General features: G+C 38.7%; 1 non-coding gene across 1 annotated transcript; it reads left to right on the plus strand.

The window, feature by feature from the left end:
- The first annotated feature begins 3,399 nt into the window (after window positions 1-3,399).
- On the plus strand, window positions 3,400-3,533 carry LOC123830125. The gene has a single exon (XR_006787704.1). It is a non-coding gene; the product is annotated as a U11 spliceosomal RNA (small nuclear RNA).
- The last annotated feature ends 1,328 nt before the right edge of the window (window positions 3,534-4,861 follow it).

Consider the following 4,861-nt stretch of genomic DNA (forward strand, 5'->3'; position numbering starts at 1 on the left):
GTGCAGACTTGAACCCTGTGTGATGTGAGAAGCCCGATCTACAGCTAACTGTCGCCCCTCAGTGTTCACCTCTGAGACCTCCTATTTTTAATACTGTATTCCCATCGACTGTCACTTTGTTCTTTTTTTCCTGTTTAAAACCTTTGCCTTGCAAAATTGAGAAGCTTATACAAGCCAAATAGCTTAATTCCCCTGGTATCCTTATGCTGATCCCTTTCCTTGTTTGAAATGGGTTTTTATACCAAGTGCTGCCGTTATTTTTACACAGAATTTATGGTTTAAGTTGAGACTGAATTCTTAGAAACAATGGATCAGAGGGCCATTTATTGCTGAGTCTGTGGAAGTCTTAACATTGAGAGCAAGGGAAAAAGAAAACACTTTCTTTTCTATACTTTTCAGTGTGAAAGGCTCAGAAATGTCTTTGTTAGCTGGGCTTATATAGTTCCCACTTTTGGAATAAAGGGTTCAGCTCTAAGCATCATTTGAAGAATTTCTGCCAAGTGAATCGTTTCTTTAAAAGAATATACCCTACATGCTCATTTATATCCTGAAAAAGTCATGCTGATGTAAAACATTAAATATGCAAAATCGAAAAGCTACAAAGGAAACATGAAATTTAAACTGCAAAGCAATGCAGATAGTGAGGCAATGGATGGTCATTTGCTTTGCCTATTTCTTCTGGGAGAAATCTATTACGTGGGGGAGGGAACCTGTTCAAGAAGTAGACACCAGTGAACTTGCCCTGAATTGACTCTCCCTATATTTGGTTAAGATTATGTATTTATATGTTTCAACTGTCTCTCTTAGTTCATCATTGTTCAGGTCCTTCAGGAAATGAGATCTTCCCAAGGTAGGGCCTAATGACCACATTCACTAACGGCAAAGTAATAGAAATTTTGCTGACTGATTTTTTTCCCCCTCACCATTAATGCTTCCTTATAACGATAATGAAAAACGTGAAATATTAACTCAATTAAATGTTTTATAGTAAGAAGGAATGACCATTTTATAGAAGTTGAATTTCTGGCCCGACAAGAGGTTTAGTGGGTTGGCAAATGCAGGAGAGGTGGTAAAAGAATCAATGACTGTAACACAAATCTCGAAGTGTGAACTTGGGAGGGATTTTTAACAGCTATATTCTGTTCGGATTAACTCTCCTTTTCCCAGAAGCAAAGAGGATGCCCTCTGCTGAGGCAAGGCACTAGGACAGTCTGTCCTCTTTAATAATGCCCAGGGGAATAAGAAAGCCATTTTCAAGTTCTTTTGTTTTAATTCGATGTTGGGCAACTCTCATCACAGCTCATTCTATTCTTTCTTCCAGAGCTCATATATTATAGCTATTGTGGAAGTGGAAGTCTTATTTTATAGACAACTGTTTAAAGCCATTCTGGCTAAAGCAAGTCATTTCTATGTATTATTTATTAAAAAAAGAATTTTTATTATCTTATTTTGTAGTATGAGGGAGCCTACCTGTGGAGCAGGAGAGGGCTACGAACAGATGTGGGCTAACCTGGCGGTTCATGAGGTTGGTGAAGGCTATAGGCTTTTTCCCCTACAGCCCCGTGCCCATGTGCTATGTTACAGCTTCACACCGAAGTCTTCCCCTCACGCAGACCATGACCAGCCCCACAAGAAGGACCACTGGGCCTGCTCTTGTAAAGTCAGTGAGGTCCCCTTACCTGTCCTTCAGTCTCTGTCTTTCACTGCATCATGCTATCTGGTAGCAAGTTCTCTAAATAAAGGTTCTCTGGAGGTGTATTCAACGCTACTCCAACACCAAGATTCAGCTAATTTTCATGCTGAATCACGCCTCATGGAATAAGGTGACAGAGTCCTCCGTGAAATTGTGGGGCTCAGGAATGATTTGGAGGGCAAGCATACCACTTGGAAAGGTGTCAGGCTACTGGGCATGCTAGATTCTTATATCTAATCCACTGTTTTGATGCTGCTTGTTTCAACCATGAAGGGATTTCCAATATTTTTATGCAAATAAACTAACTCTATAGTGATTATGTATTAAAGATAGTTCAAGTATTTGTGGTTCAAATATTAAGTAACCATCATAGGTTGTTCATGATTTGTTGTATCAGCCAACATAGGTTGTTGGCTGATAGATCAGCCAACTGTATCTATCTATCTATCTCTCTATCTATCTATCTATCATCTATATCTATCTATATTACATTGTATATGGACTATAAATTATGCATAATATAATATTAAAATTCATGAGATAATAAATCACCATGAAATTTCTTTATTTCTTTTCTTCTTCCTCCAGTTCTCCCTCCCTCTCTTTCTTCCCTTTTTCTTTTCCCCTAAACTGTCTCTCTCTTTCAACAAGTGTTCATTGAGCCAGAAGACCTGAACTGTAAACCAACCATCACTACTATACTAGTGTTAGTATAACCAACAGTCCTGATTTGCCAATAATTGAGGGGTTCCCCAGGACCTGGAACTTTCTGTACTAAATAAGAACAGTCCCAGACAAACTGGGATGTTTGGTCAATCCTGAATTATTTAACTTGTGAAGCTCAGGCCCCTCTCACCTTTAAAACAGAAAGTAATAATGACTGCCTAATAATGCCACGGTGAAAAGCTAGTAACGGTCCATACAAAATGCATGAGACATAATGTGAGGATGTGGAGAACACTTAATTTTCTCAGCATCAGACCTCTCCCCAGGGGAAAGAAGTACCGGTTAGATAAATAGTTTGATAAGCAGTGAAGGTGGATAAAATGGCCTGGAGGCCTGTGTGCGGGGAGCTCGATGGCACCTAACCTGTTCTCTAAGCGGGGAGCAACCTCACCTTGTCCCACTGAGTGGATTTTCTGTCGAAGGCCTGATAAGAAAATAGTTTCCACAGGCCCCGAGTATGAAGAAGACGGTGTGAGGAGAATGGAGATATGGAATATGGAAAGGGATGAAGACTTTTATGACATATAATATATGCTTCCATCTTTCTGTGAAACTCTAAAGAATACCTACCTCATTCCCTCACACATTTGCAGTTATGCCTTATTTTTCATTGGGATGGAGAACTGGATCTAGAATCAGGAAGGCACAGGACAAGAACAGAAGCCACCCTCTAAGGGATAATAATTGTACCTTCTGTATAGGCTTGTGGTTAGAATTAAACGGCCTGATATGCATACGTGACATGCTGCCTACAGGAAAACTCACAGAACAGTGCCTGGCATATTTTAAGTACTCTAAGGGTTCACTTCTGTATTATTATTATCATTATCATTATTATTATTATTATTATTAGGATAGCCTGCTCTCAACAAATACTAATTTCCTTTTTTCTCCTTTCTTCTTGAGCCTTGCTCCCTCTCTCTACATATTCCTGTGTTGAATTAGTTCTTAGTATTGGATTAAAATCTAACACTGTCAAAAAAAAGGGCTTCTGTCGTGAGTGGCACACGTAGGGCAGCTTGACTGCTCTATGTGCGGGATTGACATCAAGAGATTTCGGAAGCATAATTTTTTGGTACCTGGGCAGCTAGTGATCGCTGGTCCTGGCGCCCTTGACATACTAAAAAAGAAAAAAAAATCGAACACTGTTTTTGCAGGAACTTAAAAAACCCTGGGCAAAGCGACCTTTGTCCATGTTGGAGATACTGTCTGTCATTGGCTCAGCAGAGTCCTGACAAAGCACAAAGCTGGTTATTCCCTGAGGCCCTATTTTCACTTTTTCAGGATTTCCAAGGCTCGGTATCAGAGGTAGTTGAATCTAATATATTTTTATAACTGCTTGGCTCTTTCTTTTTCTAAATTGAGGAAGAGGAGGTAAAAAGAAATTTGGTGGACACTCCAGCTGACAGATAGAGCAGGAAAAATAAGTAATTTTTTTTTGTAGTTATTGGTGTTCGGGGTAGAAACTGAGTGTTTTGACCTCCAAGATTTCACAGGTCAAGTTTCCACACTCAAAGCCTCATGAGTAATTGAAGCAATTACACAAATAGTTCTGTTGGACACGCCGCTTGATTTATTCAGCTTCTGGTTGTCTCACGTCTGGGTTATTCATTCAGAACTGCGTCTGGATGAAACTGACAGCTTCAATTACCCAAACCCCAGACCTGTGTATTGATGCCTGTACATTGGAGTAATTTAAGGGGTGGTTCTTTGAGTCAAACCCAGAATATGTTACAATTACGTAAGAATCTCAAATATTTTTATACTCTACCCCAAACTCCCTTTGTGCAATAGCTAAGTTATCAATAGATGGTACTAGAAGGCTACTCTTGAAAACCTGAATACTGGTGAGTAAATCATAACCCATCAACCATACAAGGAAAAACTAGATCTTTTGTGGGACCTTCTGTTATCATTGGTAGAGAGAACCTCCAGGGGCAGGAAGCACAAACACTGTTTGAAAAAATAGAATTAGAAAAATATCAAAAAGGAAATCTATCTAAACAATAACCCCTACTAAATGCTCTTCTTTTCTATGCGCTGTAACACAAATAGTTACTGAATTTTTGCATGGAATTGGTTATCTATTGATTCATGCTTTTCAGTGTTTAATGTAGATAAAGTATTAATATTTTGGAGCTATAAAAATGCTCTTTAAATATTAAACCTAATCCAGTGGGCAGGATAGTTTCCTCTGCTGTGTTGAAAATCAGCCTGACCATTCATGCATGCCTAAGGTCAGAATTTATGACATCCTTTATAAATATGGAAACACAGAAGAATCTGTGCTTCCTTATGCTTGTGTACTATAAAACAAATAAGTATTTTTATACTTTTAGTTATATGAAGTTATATAAAGAATGGGGTTAGTGTTTTTCATGGGTAGAAATATATGAGGAGGGACCCCCCAAAACAGACTTTATTTGTAAAAAAAGTGTATTT

This window comes from Phyllostomus hastatus, unplaced genomic scaffold (genome assembly GCF_019186645.2).
Source record: "Phyllostomus hastatus isolate PE091 unplaced genomic scaffold, TTU_PhHast_1.1 phas_contig_137, whole genome shotgun sequence".
NCBI lineage: Eukaryota > Metazoa > Chordata > Mammalia > Chiroptera > Phyllostomidae > Phyllostomus > Phyllostomus hastatus.